The following is an 18457-nucleotide window of genomic DNA, read 5'->3' on the forward strand; positions in this document are numbered from 1 at the left end:
TGGCTCAAAGACAGAACCCACAGAGTGAGAGTTGCTGGAGCCATGTCACACTCGAAACCGATCACAAGTGGTGTCCCACAGGGTTCTGTCCTGGGACCACTCTTGTTCGGTATATACTTTTCCGAGGTACAGGCAAACGTGGGAGGACTATGGCTCACCACGTTTGCAGACGACTGCAAACTGGGTGCCATAATCAACTCTCCAGCTGACACAAACATCCTTCAAAAAGGTCTCACAGAGACAGATAACTGGTGCCAGTGCCATGGTTTAAAGCTAAATGCCAAAAAATGTATAGTCATACCCTCTGGCAAAAACAATGTGCCCACAAATTACCACATAGGCGGAAACCCATTAAGTATAGAGAAAGTTATTAGGGACCTGGGGACCCAAGTTTTTAGCAATCTCTCATTTGAAAACCACATTGCCAAAGTGGTTAGAAAGACCTTCTACATAGCCCACCTCATCACGAAGGGTTTCACATCTAGATCAAGAGAAGTAATCGTGCCCCTTTATTCATCCCTCATCAGGCCCATCATAGAATACAATGCCCCTTTTGGGATGTCCCTTACCCGACACCTGCAGCAATTAGAAAGACCCCAAAAGTATCTCACCAAGAGGATCAAGGGTCTCAAACAGATGCCATATGCTGCTCGGTTAAAAAAACTCCAGCTCTACTCAGTTGCATACTGCCTACTTCGAGGTGATCTATGCCTGACATACAAAGCTATGTCAAATCCAGAATTAATGGGCATGCTCCACCTCAGTAAATCTAAATCCCTTAGAGCCACATGCTCGAGGGACTTGAACCTCAGCACAGAAATAAATAGAACTTGCTGGAGGGACAGGTTCATAACCCAGAGGCTCCCTTCACTCTGGAATAGAATTCCAGTTCATGTGAGGCAGAGCACATCACTGAATCTCTTCAAGAAGAATCTTATATAGATAGGTGGATGGGGGATCGTAGGTTTGTCCCAGGGATTACTCCCGTGTCACTATTAGACAGAGGCACAGTAAACTAAACCTTAAAAAGGGCGCAGTATACTCAAATCAAGGGGTGGAGTAAGCCATACAGAATCGGGCTAGGCTTATAATTGCCTCAGGGCAGATAGCCTAGTATGAACCTATGAACCTATGTATTTTGTCATTAATGCCTTAGCAGGTGTCTTTCTATGTGGTGCTGCTAAAGGGCACATTTATCTGCTATCACATGCCTCACTTAAATCCATTATTCTGTCTTTGGCTTTCTAGTGGTGTACTAGTGCCCAGAGTCCAAGATACACTCCCATTTTTAATCTTTTTACATTAATTACATTTTAATCAAGTTTGCACAGTGCAGTGCACAGCTCAGCTGAAAGATGCTTAATGAGTGTAACTGGCAATTACTATGTTTTCTTTAAATGACCTGTTTTAAGTAAGAATTGTGTGGCATGACAGTTTAATGCAGTGGTCCGCAGCTGCGATGGTCTTGGGTTTGAAATATTGGACAGGTGTTTATTTTGTAAGTATGTATTACAAGTTTAGTGAATATCACTCTAGCTGAGCTTAGTGAAGCTGCACAATGTGGAGTGACACGCAGCAACGCACTAGAAAAATATAAAGAAAAGAAAAAATGGGAAGATAGGAAAGTTGGAGAAAAGGGGTGCAAGCTGGGGGGGAAAACATAGTGAAATGTAGATAGAGATGTGCAGAAAGAGTGCAGGAAAGAATCATAGCTATCCATTTCTTGTACAGCAACAACTTTGCACTTTGACAGAATTTGTACATGACTTTGAACTCTCAACCCCAGAAAGCAGGATGAGGACAACATAAGAGCATTGTCAAGCCAATTGGACCAAACTACATGTGTCCCATGGACATTTGTGCGAAATGGAAAGCTATGTATGGGATGATATATATATATTTTTTTGGGACAGGTGCCCGTTTTTTTTTTTTTTAAGGTGAGAGTGGAATGTTGGGGAAGGGACATAGGTGCGTATGGGGAGGTAAGCTGGGTAGATGAGGATACATTTGCAGACAGACAAGCCAGCAAACAGGGGTGGTGTGTGACACATGAGGGAGATGATCATCGTGGATAGGGAGGGTGTTGTGGAATCCAAGTCCCATGTGCCTCCAGACAGCAGCAGCAGCATGACTCACATCCTCAACCATTGGACTGTCGGCACTGGTCATTTACTGCCCCAAGGGTAGCAGTGCTGGAGGCTGGGCACCAGGGTGGGGATGCCACACCAGACTGGCCAGCATGCCCTCAATCTGGCACAGGTGGCAGTCAAACCCATGGTAGACTATCCTGCACACTAAGACTGGCAGCTCATCCTGGTTGACAATACCACCTCCACCACCAGTCCCAGAGGGGGACCGGGCCCCATCCTGTGAGGCAGTACTACTTAACATCAGAGGTAGTGCAGGGGCAGCAGTGGGGGCACCACCAGTCTGGGTCCCAGAAATCCTGAGACCCAGTGCCACGGCCTGTTGAGGCAAAGCAAGGGGATCAACCAGAACAGGCCTACCTTGACATGCTGTGATGAATGAGGTATAGCAATAAGTTAAGGTCAGTAATAACCAAACCATCGTTAGTATTACCAAAATGCAACATCATTTTAATTCATACAAATACATATTAATGTATAGTATGCGTAACACAACAGTAAATAACATGACGGTCAGTATGGTAACAGCATGCCAGTAAGAAGTAAACCATAAGGGCAACAAAATAACAAAGTATGTTAATAGTGAATGATAACAACACATAACAATATTACATCACATTTTGCAAAAATGTAGTTAGCTTAACAACATATGTTAATATTAAATCATAATAATAAATAACAATAATAAATAAATGAAGATAAGGGGTGGGGAGAGAGACAGAGAGAAAAACAATCCATTACTGACAATGCAGACTATATCCCTGACAACACTGATACTAAATGCTCTACAGGTGTGCAGTGTCAGTTCTGAGTACAGTGACTACAATTCTCCCATAGCTGATGTAGCACATACATACCTCTCAAGCTGTTAGTATGGGTCAGTATGAGCCAAGCAATAACAAATGTGGCTACACTACTACACAAAACACTTTCAGATAATGTGGACTTCTATAACTACCAAGGTGTTCTGTAAGCAGATTTGTTAATACATTACATACCAGGTAATCATTTTTCTGGTAATCCTGTGACAGACAGATTAGGCAGTTTTAATTATATTACATGAAATTGTGACATTTGAGACACGTTTTTTGTACAATACATAATCTAGACATCCACCATGCCTTAGTTGGCAGGCATGGGAATAGAACCCAATTGCTGTGACAGCAGGGGGCATTTGCAAAAAAAATTACCTTTATTTGTATTTCTGCTAACTTTCTGTGAAATGTTAGCACAGTCATATCTGCTCATTGCATGGGCTACCTCAACCATATACCATATACCATTTTTTCCTGGAGTGGGAAAAACAGAGCACATTATGTGACTGAATCCATTTTGCATTCTAGAACTATTACAGTGCTGTACTTGACTGTAGTAACAGTAGAACACACAAGCATGGAATACAGCCATACTGCATATATTGAAACAAATCCCTTTAGGAATCACCAGTGCTGCTTAACACTTTATTGGTATTGCCGATAACTGTCTGTGAAAGGTAACCACAATCATATCTGTTCATAACATGGGCTACCTGACCTATATTCCTTTTGTTCCTGGAGTGGGATAAAAAGACAGCATTTATGTGACTGAATTCATTTTGCATTCCAGAGCTACTGCAGTGACAATATAACACACATGCATGGTGCACGGCCATAATGCATTAATTAAATCAGAGTTCTGTAGGAATTAACAATGCTGATTAACACTTTATTGGTATTCCAGAAAAAGAAACTAACACTGGCAATAAACTGCAAAATGGTAAAGGAATAAAACCAGGCACAGAAACACAGCAGAGATCGAACAGCACCAATAAAAACAGTACTTTCAGTTAAAAATAAAGCTTAATATGATGGTGAGCACTTTCACAATCAAACACATCACTTCATCAGACCATACAGTACTAAAATCAAACCTAGGAATACTTATTAATCTCAACCAAAAACAGCCAATCAGATGCACATAGTTAAAAGCACAGCTAAAATCCATCACAGAGCAGGATGTTTCCAATACTGGTTTATAGCAAAACAAAAAACATTAACATTCATATAAGTACATTAGCCATTACAACATATTGAAAAAGAACATATAAGCAATCCACAAACAATATACAAAATACAAATAAAAGTATATATAAATATGAAAAAAATCACAAACAATATAACTATCACTTCTTAAGCTTTCTAGCCTTAAGGACTGGCTTCAGAGAGATAGTCATTCAGTCCCATCCCACGATGTGCTGATAAAGAAAAAATCCAATGTGATTACTTACATTCAGTTTCATTTATCAGATCTCATTTCCTCATTGTTTGTTTGTCTTTTCGGCTTTTTCCCAGTAAGGGGTCACCACAGTGGAACTCCAGTCCGCTAATGATTGGCGGTAGATTTTTACGAAATGCCAAGGTGCCAGCTCAATGCCCAATCTTCAATGAAGGCAAGCCCATTTACGCATGCATGTCTTTTGAATGCTACCCAACCATGGGGAGGACATGCCGACTCCACACAGAAGGTACTTCCAAGCCACACCGTGAATCGAACTAGAGAAGCTCTTGCTGTGAGGCAACAACGCTACCGCCATACCACCGCGGCATTCAGATCTCCTTTCCTCATATTATATTGAATTACTTCTATAACCATAAATTTAAACCAATGACTGCCCCCCTTAAAATTGATATACTTGGCTATTGCACTATATTGAAAACATTTTTGTGCACAATAATAATGATGCCTAATCCACTCTCTCAAGCGTCTATTCATTTTGCCCACATAAAAGGAAAAACGTGACACAATATGCTAAATAAACTAAATTTTTTGTATAACAGTTAGCTAAAACTTTAAAATCAAATCTCTTTCCATTCTCTGGGTGTACAAAAGTCCCACTTTCATCAATGAACTGACAGTAGGCACAGTTATTACATTTATTAGTATTATAAATAACTACAGAAGGTGTACTTATATTCTTGTTACTAGAAGGGTAGCATACTCTGCTTCAAAGATTTTTTATTTTTATATAAAAAAGTTGGGGTCATCCCTATAAATGTTGACAGCTCTACATCTGTTCTTAAAATATGCCAGTTCCTACTAATAATATTTCTAAGTCTTGCACTATCACTACTATATGTCATACAATACGAAACACCTTTTAAGCTATCAGTACCCTTTTCTGTTGAAGATGAACCAGGTGTAAAAAAATAAGGATTACCACGTCCTCTTCTTTGGCCTCTGGCTATAAGGCGTGCTGAATCTATTTCTGTCTTTTTATATCCACTATTCAGAAATTCAGATTTAATGGACTCTATGCCTCTCATGAAATCCAAGTCTCTGTCAGGAAGTCTGGATATCCTGAGGGCTTGTCCCTGTACCACATTTTTAAAAACATGATTAGGGTGCATACTAGCATGATACAGATAATTTTGATAACAGTCTTTCCTATACATTCTAGTAATTTTTTTTTATCTCATCCTTGGTCAAACATACATCTAAAAAAATCAATACTATGTAGTGAACACTTCATAGTAAACTTCAAAAAATACTATTGAGAAAGGACAAAAAGTAGTTTAGCAGTAAAAGTTCCCCTTTTCAAAGGACAAAATGTTTGTCCATAAATTGACATTAAAAGCATAAATGTTCACTAAATATAGAAACTCCGAGGATGTACCTACTTTGCCATTCAACTATAACCATATTGGTGTAGCTCTTGGCATATGAGGTGCCCATAGCTACACCAGAAGTTTGTAGATAATACTTGTCATCAAAAATGAATACATTCAGCTCTAATATTAACTCTAATAGATAGCAGATAAGATCAATCTTATCTAAAGAGTATGAACTGTTCCTAACAAGAAAATCATACACAAAATCAATTTCCACATAATTGGGAATAACAGTGAATAAGGACGTTACATCCAATGTGACCAGGTATTCATTCCCCAAAAGCAATGTACCAGTATGATTCTTGTGTAAATCCTTAAGATATCATATAAAACTATATCATAATTATCTAATATAGGCCTTAGTTATTTCTCTACTTAAACTGATATAGGTTCAGTTATCCATCCTCCTCCTGCAACAATAAGTCTAAATGGAGGTTTTAAAGGATCTTTATGTATTTTGGTAGGCCATGTAAGATAGGGATGAGAGGGCATTCAACCATGAAATACTGAAACAGTTCCTTAGTAATAACACTCTCCTGTAAACTGTCATTAAGGACTTCAAGTAATATTCCTTCATTAACTGAATGTCATCCAAAGTAATAGTTTTATAAGTATAAATATCTTTCAACATGTCATTCATTGAGTTAAAGTAATATGTCATATCCGTAACCACCATAGATCACCCTTTATTACCCAGCCTAATAACAATAGCTGTCCAATTTTTAATAGCCTCAGGGCTTCTCTTTCATCACAATTAAGATTTTCAAAGCCTCCCTTATAAACATTTGTTGCAAACATCTGATAAATCTGTTCTTCACACGTATTAATAAATACTTCTAAGGCTGAAGGGATTTGTGGGTTATAAGTACTAGGCTTTCTAAATGAATAGACATATACAGATCATTAGTGGAACAAAACATGGATTTAAGAGCCAAATTCCATGCAAATAGTCTCAATTCTAATAGAGTAGCAGGTAAATCTGCCTGCTGAGTGGGAATAGAAGTCAAACCTTTATTTAATAGGCTGAGTTCACTGTTAGTCAATGGTGTACTAGAAATATTCCAAAGTAGTTGTCTTTGGCTGTTTTCCACATTTTCTTGTGCATGCACATATTCAAATCCTGGATTGGCTGTTTCCTTTTAATTTTTGCTTATTCTGTTGAGGAATCCCTGTAATCCTTCCGATGTACTCAGAAGGGTAGTGGAAGAGCCAAAAAAAAACTGCTCTATGTGGTGGAAAAAACTTTCTTTCAGACTACCGGTTCATTCTCCACCTTCCTTCCTAAGCAGGTGCACTGTTGATGACTGATCTCTCTTCTTTAGGTGTCCCATAAACTGATTGGTCCATGAGGGAGGATGTACCACCTCTTTCAGAGGCAGATTCTGTGGGGTAGTGCTATGCAGGTTTTCATTAATCTGAACATCATGATTAGCTGTATTTGAATTAGCTTGTCTATCTCTTGGCCATGTAAAGACATTGTGGTCTCTGAAATCTTTTAAATCCCTCTGGACTTTCCTTCTCTTTTGTTGTATAAGCTTGTGCTCATATAAGCACACTTGATCAATCAACTCACTAAAATGCAGATCTATAAAATCATGATTAGCCTCATTAAACAGTTCATCTTGTGTTGTTGCATCTTGTCACATAGTTCCACATAGTTTGGCAGCATGAACTTTCACCTCTACTCCCAGTCACCCTTGGAGTACCCCAAGGCTCAATACTCAGCCCATTACTTTTCTCTCTCTATACTAACAACCTTCATGCTTCTACTCCTCATGCATCTTTCATCCAATATGCAGATGGCTCCATATTAATATGTGCATTCTCCTCTTTACATGAACTCCACAATGTTACTCAAAAATCCTTTCTCTCTGTTGAAACATGGCTTACCAAGCTTCAACTTATTCTTAACCCTTCTAAAACTAAATTTCTTCTCTTTAAACCTACTCGATCCACCTCTACAGATGCTACCTTTAACATCACATCTAATAATAACACTGTCATCTCTCCCACACACAAAACTCCTTGGAGTTGAGATTGATAACAAATTGAGATTCGGCATACATGTCACCCAAACTATTAAGAAAGTAAATAAAAAGCTGGGCATCCTTTATAGAAATAAACAGTATTTTACCAAACACACAAAATCTACCATAACACGCACTCATCTGGTCTCCACACTTCTCTATGCTTCCCCAATTCTTACTAACCTCAGGAAGACAGACCTAGCTAAATTAGACTCCTGCTATAACAAAATAGCTAGGTTTGCCTCTGATGATCCATTCAGAGCACACCACTGCACATCTCTAAAGCTGCTCAACTGGCAAGAGTTTCCCCAACTGTTACTATACAATCAACTTATTTTGCTCATAAAATCCTTAAGCAACCAGAAAAAGTCCCCTCACTGCAAAACCTACATCACTCCTACTCTAGTAATAGACCTCTGAGCTCCAGTAATAAATTCCTTCTTGAAGTAACTAAAGTCAGTAATACAGCAGGAGAATCACTCTTCTCTAACAGCATTTCTAAAACATGGAACTCACTTCCAACCAGCTTATCTTCCATCTCCTCACTAACTCAGTTTAAAAAAGCACTAAAAACTCTACTCCATACTATATGGCTATGCTCCTGTACTGGCCCAGTAGTTCTACCTTTTCATACTGCAATCTCTGCTCACCACTTTGAGCATTCACTACCTATAAATTGCTGTATCCACTAATGTATCTTTGACTTCTACATTTTTAATTACATTATACTGTTTAACAATGTCTTTGTTGACTTATATGTATGTGTGTGTGTGTGTGTGTGTGTGTGTGTGTGTGTGTGTGTGTGTGTGTGTATATATATATATATATATATATATATATATATATATATATTTTTTTTTTTTTTTTTTTTTGAGTGTATGTATTTCTTTCAAATTATGTATTATCAATGTATGTTTTCTAAAGCAACTTGCATACTGTGATGCACTATTGTGTCAATTTATGTCAATTGTTGTGCTTAACTTATGTCAATTGTTATTTGTGGAGCTTTTCTCCCCGGGCCTCCACTGAAAAAAGGTCCTGTGTCCAGTGGACTTTCCCGGTTATCAAATCTAAAATAAAATAAAATAAAATAATGATGTATTAAAGCTATTCTGTTTCTTTTGGGAAACCATAAAAAATGGTATTAGGCATGAACTTATTTCTTTAAGTATATTCCGTTCTGATAACACTTGTATTGCCAAGGCTATATATAGGATCTTGGGCAGTAAAACCATTTTTATTAACTGTAGTCTATCTTCAAATGTTAATATTATTTTGTTCCATTTTTCCATGGAGACTTTAATTGTATTGATGAAATTATTTCAGTTTTTTTAGACTAATTCATTGTTATCCTTGCATAACTCAATTCCTAGATATTTTAAGGTAGATTCTTGTTTCCCTGTGATCTGATCCCCAATAGTCTGCAGTTCTGTTTTTATTTAAAAATAAAAAAAAAATGATTTTGATTTATGGAAATGAAGCCCTGAAGTCATGTGAAATTTGTCAATTAATATATCTAATTCTTCCAATGTCTCTTTTGTATTAGGCAATGTTAGTAATATGTCATCAGCAAATAGCATTACTTTAGAATTGTATTGTTCATAAACATCTATACCTTTGATTTTTATATTGTTACAAATTGAATCTGCCAATATTTCAATAGCCAGAGCAAATAGAATGGGTGACATGGGACATCCTTGTTTAGTACCCTTTGTTATATGTATAGATTCAGAGGTGAAAGGACCTAACTTGACCTACGCAAAATTATTTGTATATATATTCTTTAGGAGATGAACAAAGGATGCAGGAAATTCAAATAACATTAGGATTTTGAATAAATAGTCCCAATTTAGGTAATCAAAGGCTTTCTCTACATCTAAGCCAATTATGAGTTTCTTTATTTTCTTTATTAACATAATCTATAAGAGAAATTATCCTTTTAATATTGTCATGTGTGTGTCTATGATATGTACATCCAGTTTGATCATTATTTATTGTTTAGGATAGTGGTATTTTCATTCTGTTAGTTAATATTGTCATGAATATCTTATAGTCATTATTTAATAATGATATATGTCTGTATGAGGTACAGAGGTTTGGGGATGTGTTTTCCTTTAGGATTGGTGTGATTAAGGAATATCTCCAAGATGGTGGTATTAAAGCTTGTGACTGAATTTCTAATAGAGTTTTATGGAAGAAAGATAGTATTTTTGAGGGGAAAAAGGTTATACATTTCCATAATTATGCCATCTATACATAGAGCTTTATTATTTTACCCTCTTTTATTGTATCTGTAATTTCTTTGTAGGATATGGGGTGCTTGCAGATCTAGTTTGAAATTTTCTGATATATTTTTATATTAGAACATTTTTCATCTAGATTTAATTGATCGATATGTATATTTTCTTTTTGGAAATGTTCAATATAGTGATTTCTATAGGCATCAAGAATGTCAACTGTATCCGAGACATTTTTCCCTTTCTTTTCATGGAAGATATATTTAATGTTATTAGCTTTTGATTGTATTTTGATTCTTGTGAATAGATTATGTAGATATTTGGGAGAAGTGGTCAAGGTATTATTTTTTTGTTTTTCTAAAGCTAAACAAGTTTTATGTGTTAGAATTTCATTGTATTTATTGTTTAATACTTCTCTTTCTTTTTTATCTCCAAATGATTTTGATTTATTCAGCTTTTACTGACAAAAGTTTGGATTGTAGAGCTAATAATTCAGAATCCCATTCTCTGATTTTTTTTTATACCAAGTTCGGGTTTTACCATATATGTAAGCTTTTAATGAGTCCCTTATCATTCTTTTATTTATCTCTGTGGTGTAATTAATATCTAAGAATAACTCCAATTCAGATAATTACCAGGGTTTGAACTCTTTAATTTTAGTTATATATGCTGGAATTCTGGAGTTAAAGATTAATGGTTTGTAGCCAGTTTGAAGTTTTAGTATCAATTAATTATGATCTGAAAAGGGGTCGGGAGTGATTGAGAAATTAATGAGTTTAGAGTTTAAGTTATGGGCAGCAAATATTTTATCAATTCTAGTTTGGGTACCAAATCTGTGATCTTGATGGGAAAACAACAAAGATTTTTATTTTTTAAATCTGAAAGTATCTACAAGATTAAATGATTCTACCCACTTGTTTAAAGCTTTTGATACAGAAGATGTACGCAACAGTCTTTTATTTGTAGTTTCAGAAGTATCAAATATACAGTTAAAACCTCCTCCTAATATTAAGTTGCCTTTATAATTATTGGATATGAAATCCAAGTGTTTTTTAACAGTTCCTGTTCCAATGCCTGGGAACCAGTATAGATTGGCTAGGGTCCATATTCTGTTATTATATTTAACTATTACTAACACCATAAGGCCTTCTTTATCTTCATATGTATAAATGATTTCTGGGTTAATCACATTTGTTTTCCATAAATTTGTAACCCCTTTTGTCTTTGTCTTATAAGTCAATTTCACCTATATCATGTATTCCTTAGGATTCCATTTGTAATTGTCATTTTTTCTAAATGAGTTTCTTGAAGGAAGACAATTTGTGCTTTGTTCAGTTTTAAATATTTCAGTAGATTTGATCTCTTGCTAGGATTGGTTAAGCCATTGGTATTTAAAGATAATAAAGTTAAATCCATCTTAGGTTATTTAGACTATGTATTTTTTGTTTTATGATGACTATTAAACATTTTCCTCTGATAACTATAAAGTGTGTGTTTGAGCTTTTAAAGGAAATTATCAGTTTTATACTTTGAGTGTTTACCAATAAAGTAATGTTTTGGTCAGGCATACTAAAAATGTTTTTGTGAAATAACAAATTTAATTAATAAATGTTAGCAAAACTAAGATCCGCACTAGCCATGGAATGAAAATCATTCCTAATATGATGGAAAAACCGAAGTTCATCAGATTTTCACTCATACCTTGACAATCCAGAACATCTGAGCTCCATAAATTGAATTATCATACTGAGAATATTTGTAATAGGAATAAGCAATATTTATATTATTTTGAACAGATATAGTGCTATTGTAGATTAGACAGAATAATAATACAATATAAATGTCTACTTATTCTATAAGCAATTAATACTTACATGAAAGATAGATGACAAGCAATTCAATCATAGTAAAGTAGGATGTATCACATATAAAACCTCAGTAAAAGATTATAGCACACAGTTATTTAACATATTCACCCTTACTTATTACTTAATATATAAATAGATGGTAATATTTTTACCTAATGTTTATAATACGATGTATTTTACTAGATATATCAGAAGTTAAGTGTCATTGTTTGCCAGCATTTAAGCAATCACTTTGTTTGTTGCTAACCTACTTAAAGCATCAAATTTGTTTTATGTAAAGACTGATGAAAGTTAATGCATTTTAATTATCAGTGCACCCCTCTGCCCCCCATTTCCTCCACATAAGGATTTTCATATCTGTAATTTCTTATTAAAACATGAGTGAAATTATAGGTTAAAAACAACACATTCACATATTGTGATTAATGGTTACAAGTTCCATTTCCATATTCATAAATTGCCATTTTATGGCATATACTGAAAGTTTTTAGATTTAAATGGCAAAATTCTATTTTGTATAATCAGCAAAGGTTAAACTGAGTGATTGATGTCAAGTTAATACTATTTGCTCAGAATGTGATTGTTACATTCTATGACATTCCTAGTTCAGGCTTCTATTGTTTCCCTTCAGCAACTTTGTCAGTTTGATGTCATGTATAAAACATTAGTTACCTTGGTAACAGCTTAAGTATTATGTATGGTGAAGATGGGTTACAATGCCACAATTCAAGTTAAAGTTATTATATGACTTGTTATGCACATTTACTTATATGAGAAAATCATCATGCTTCCCCTTGATGTTCAATATAGTGTATGTCACTTATGACAAGTTAAAGCAGTAGTGTTATTATACACAAGTTCATGTTATTAAACTGAGTGTCTGTTGTCAATTTAATACTATTTGTTCGGAATATGATTGTTACATTATGTAACATTTCAAGTTCAGGCTTCTATTGTTTCTCTTGAACAACTTTGTCAGTTTGATGTCATGTATAAAACATTAGTTATCTTGGTAACCACTTACGTATTATATATGATCAAGATGGGTTACAAAAGCTACAATTCAAATTAAAGCAATTATATGACTTTTTATGCATATTTACTTATATAAGAAAATCATGCTTCCACTTGATGTTCAATGTAGTGTACGTCATTTATGACAAGTTAAGACAATAGTGTTATTAAATCCTGTCTTTAATATCTAAATTCAGCAGACTGCTTCATCTTATACGACAATAATATATTTTATGTCTAGATTTACTAAAATCATATATTACATAACTATTGTGTTTTCTTTTTTTGGCTGTTGCTTAGTTATTGAAGAGACCACAAGCTGTAATGCTTATTCTTATTATTGGCTCCTTCCAAGCATGTTTATACAGTCCATAGACTTTAAATTATGAGACCCTTCTAGTTTCTTATTGTTATAAGTATATTTCCATCCTTACATACACACATATCAGTACTTCAAGCATGGGCAATAATGCCCATCCAGTTTTTCCAGAATACCATTCACTAGTTCATGTGGTATGTTTCCAGGCTGTTCTTAAAATATCCAAACCAATATTTGTCCAGTTCCATTTTACCAGCCTGTTCCATGCAGTGGCCACTCTACCAGTGAACCACTTAACACACCTTCCATTCTCACAGATATTTCCACGAAGGAAATCTGATGACGCTCTAGCATTTCCCGACAACCACAAACACCCCTAGAATTAGCTATCCCCATATGCCCAACATGTATGAGCAAGCTCACCTCCCAGACCACTGCAAAGGGTACTGCACAAGACCAATTGCTCTTAATCTTTCACAATAACTCAGACTTCCACTCTTAGGTAAGTCCTTAATTTGTTTGGACCAAAATACATTTTAAATATAAAATTGCGCTTATTATTTATTTTTTTATCAAGAATCAACTTAATGAGCTAAACAAAGTGTCGGGAGACCATCAATATGTGTACATGTGGTTTAAAACAGCCCATTTATTATATTTTTTTCTTTTTTCTTTTTTTTTTAAACCAAAAACTTCATTGCCGAGAATCATCTTGGAGGCTCCTCAGAGCCATTAAGCATTATCGTCACTGTGTCCCCACTACCATAGCAACCTGGGAGCATTTGTTTATGTTAGTGCATTTGTGTACTGCATACCAGAGGCACATGATGCACCTGAAGCAAAGCTTCACTTCACTGCATCTTCAAGCCTAAATTCCTTCCCTTTCAGTGAGGCAGCAGCCAGAAAGAACAGAGAGCAAACAGATAAAAAAAACTGCCAACAAGCCACCACAACAAGAGATAACACATTCTTCCAGCCTTCCCACCTCTAACTCAGCAGATGTACAAACAAATGATTCTTTGCCAAAGTATCCCAAATCACAATTTTATCCACCCCCTTCCACTGGATCCAGACTAAAACACCAAATGTCTCTTCCTAATACACAAGCATCAGTAAACCACAATCACAAGCCACAACCCACAGCTTCCTGGAGACATAAACGGCAACATACAACAGCTGGCAGACAGAGCTGCATCCACACACACCAGTCAGGCTTAATCAAACAGCACTCAAAGCTGTGATATCTGCTATAATTGATATTAACTATGTTTAGACAGAATAATAATGACATTTGTACTAGATGTCAGACACAGCTGCATCCACGCACACCATATCAGGATTGATCAAACAGCACTTGAAGATATGATGCCTGCCATAACTGATATTAACTATGTTTAGTCAGAATAATAACAGTTGCACTAGCTGCCAGACACAGCTGCATCCATGCACAACATATCAGGATTGATCAAACAGCACTCATAGCTGTGATACTTGTCATAATTGATGTTAACTATATTTAGACAGAATAATGATGACATGTATACTAAGAGCTTGCTAATATTATTTAACCAGGATATACATGACATTTTTAAATCATACTTTAACTGAAGAAGGCAGTCTCCATGACAGCATTTTTTTCAAAACACTCTACTGTTACTGCTATTATATATAATGTTAATTTGTTACATTTGAGTCTGAACTCTGATGAATGGTACCTTGTTGAATTAGTTAATTAATTACTTAAATTATTATAAGTAAAATCTATAAAAAATGAACAAGATAAGTATTCACTGAGTTCAAGTAGGGGAATAGAAAATTCTATGTGGTATATGTTGCTTTGTTTGGCTTATATATAATGTAAATAGTAAACCATCTTGACCTACCTTTGTTTGTGAAGAATTATTGGATTCTTTCAACATTCTGAATAAATCATTACTGTTTCTGAGTTGTTTAAGAAACCCTCCTTTTTTTAAAATAAAAACAGATGACAAGTGATGTGCCATATCAGCTGATACTTTGAGAGATATACCTTAGGATTCAGTAAGGTTCCATGCAGGAATAGCTTATTCCTGCATGGAAACTACCATTTAAGATCAGCACGGCAGCATGCCATGCATAGTTATGAGGGTGCACTGCCTCTGCTCCTAAATGGACATGGAGCATGGACAAGTGCAGGGAGTGTGTCTGAGAGCAGAGTTCTCACAATATACATGCCCCCCACAGTCAAAAATTGCCATTTGGCAATTACAATGAATGAGAACGCTCGTAGGTGGTTGCATACCTTTTAACTGTACAGATCTTTACAGAATGTCCAGATTTTTGGCTCATACTTTTGGCCTGTTCCTCATTTTTCATGGCAAATCTCTGGGATGATCTCAGGATCGAAGTTGGTAAATAATGGCATACATTTGAGTTTCAGACTTTAACTTTTTCAGAAAATTATGTTAAAACAAATCCTGTTACTCTAGCAACTTTCTTAAGTTTATAAGAGCAATATTTACAATATGTCCCTAGTTGTACCTCATTTTGTCAAGCTTTGCCAGATATTTTGCATGAAGTGGTTGAGAAGTATATTGGTTGCCACCTCTTCAAATGCCCAAAAGTGGGACTGTTAGTGTACAAACATCACATGTTGCAGGAGAAAGCACACCCTCAGCCATTGCAAAAGTCAAAGCCCCACTTCCCAGGAAAACCCTATGCTGATAGTAACTGAAACATACTAGGATGTCTGTCAAATGTGCAGATGTACAGCAATAAGTGAAATCTGCCCCTTCCTAGAGAAAATAACACTAGAATTTTTTTTTATCAAACAGATTAAATTTAACCATAACTGTGCAGGTTTGCCCATTGCTTAGCTATGCTTATTGTAGCATAAATAGCACAAGAGGGTAAATGGCAATATACATTCAGTAGAAGCCGTACTGCAATAGTGTAGTGGTCAGAGCAGTCACTTTGTGAGCAGTCATTCCCAGTTCGATCCTCACTGTAGTGAACTTCATTTTTCATGTGAAAGCAATTTATGAACGTTTTTATTTTGCTGTATAACCTACTAAATAACATATTTGTGAACTGGAGTACTGCATTAAGTGCAGATGTGAGGTGTCATTGTACTAATGTGGTAAAATCCACAGAAAAACACAAGTGCCTCATACAGTATATGTACACATGAATCAGGAATACTAAACACAATTATAATGTGTAATTAATGATGAACTCATGACATACAGCAAATAGTGTAAAAAATGTATAAAGTGTACAAATCTACCACTTTTGGCAGACCCATGTTTCATTTCTTTCTAAATTAGTATGGGGGTAAGTGGGAGTAAGCACATTTATGCAGCAGTAAGCGGGTTTAAGCCTGTTTGTGTGGGAGTAAGCAATGCCTACACAGGTTAAGCAATTTACAGGCTGTCTGTAGGAATATTTAACCGGAGGTTAGCATTGCTTACTGTCATGCAAACCAGCGCAAACCCGCTTACAACTGCTTAAAAGTGCTTTAATCACTCTGTATCCAACAGCCCCTGTTCTGCCCAGCAACAAAGTAAACAGCCCTTGAACATGGGAACCCGTACACTATAGTTTCAGCAGTTAACCAGTAAGCCATCACAGCTGTACATAAAATTGAAGTATACCCAAACAGATCCTCACCATAGCAAAATCAGAATTTACATGTGAAAGGAATCTATAAACAGTTTTATGTTGCATAACCTACTAAATAACATATCTATGTTAACTGGAGTACTGCATTAAGTCCAGATGTGAGGTCTCATTGTAATAAAGTGGTGAAATCCCCTGATAAACACAAGCATCCCATACAGTGTATGTACACATGAATCACGGATACTAAACAAATATATAACATGTAATGAATGATAAATCAATGCCAAACAGCAAATAGTGTGCAAATTTAAAAAGAAGCAATGCTAAGCATTGAACATCTTTACTTACTAGGTGTAAGCAATGCATAGCCCAGCTAAATCAATTTGCCCATTGGTGTGCCCCTTTAAGCAATGCCAACCTTAGGTAAGCAGGTTTGCCCATAGTTTAGTATTTTCAAAACCATCCAATCACGGCAAAGTACCGGAAACTGGCCCTATTTAAACCCCACAGGCGGGAATACATCTCATAACCAGTTGCAGCTTCCTCCTGTAGGCACAATGGATGGTGTCCAGGAAGGATCGCACTTCCCAGCACAGTGCTAGGGCATCCAGGAGTCCAAGGTCATGGCAAGACTCCTGGGTAAAGACCATGAAGAGAGACTGCTGTGGAGTCAGTACCAGGGTTCCCAGTATAAAGTGGAAGCCTGGGACCGTCTCACCTGTGACCTCACCAGTGCCACTGGCATCCCTCGAACTGGTGAGCAGGTCAGGCATCACTATGCCAACCTGAAATGGAGGAAGAGGGAGCCCTTGGGTCAGTGGATCCAAGAAGCTATGCAGGGTGATGACCCAGCAGTGTATAAGTACTCATTCTACTAACTGTTTAATAATTTCCATCTCATGTATATTATGGATTGGTATGGCTAAATATTCCTCTTATGTCTCTGACAGTGGCAGCAGAGTGGGCTGTGAATCAGGAAATCCACATGTGTAGGCTACAAAGGCTGTATCGCAAGGCAGGTTAGTAATAATCTTGCATGTACTGTCATAAAAAAATAAATCTAAAAGTTGTAGAAAGTTAGTTGCCAGTATAAAACCTGTATTGTGTATGGGATGTACTGAATAAACCAGACAATATGGCAGGAAGAGTCTCATATGGGTTGTATGTAAATAAAAGGGTAACAGCCTGGCAATAAAGATCTAACTCCTGGACTGCTTGTGTCTGGTATCATATGGCAATGTAGTGTTGCATTCTCTTAATAGTACTGTTGTATTAAGCACTGTTACCCACACTGTGCTATATAAATAAAATGTGTAGGAATGTCTGTATACGACTTTTGTAATCACAAGGTTATATTGTACAACTGAGGGAGACTTAGACAGAAAACAGTAAAACGATACACAGCAAAATTCAAATACCGCACTCAACTGAGATGTGAACTGTTGTGTTTTTAGCAGACACAGCCATGGTTCGAATCCTGGGAGTGGTAATAAGCTGCATGCAGAATCATACCCTTCAACTATACAGATTTTGTCAGAAAGTTAAAATAATTAGCTTCAATTTCCTGTATGTCACCCGCCCCCCATGGCAAATCAGTG

The sequence above is a fragment of the Protopterus annectens genome, chromosome 5.part0, assembly GCF_019279795.1.
Source record: "Protopterus annectens isolate FY-2018-M chromosome 5.part0, PAN1.0, whole genome shotgun sequence".
Lineage (NCBI taxonomy): Eukaryota > Metazoa > Chordata > Ceratodontiformes > Protopteridae > Protopterus > Protopterus annectens.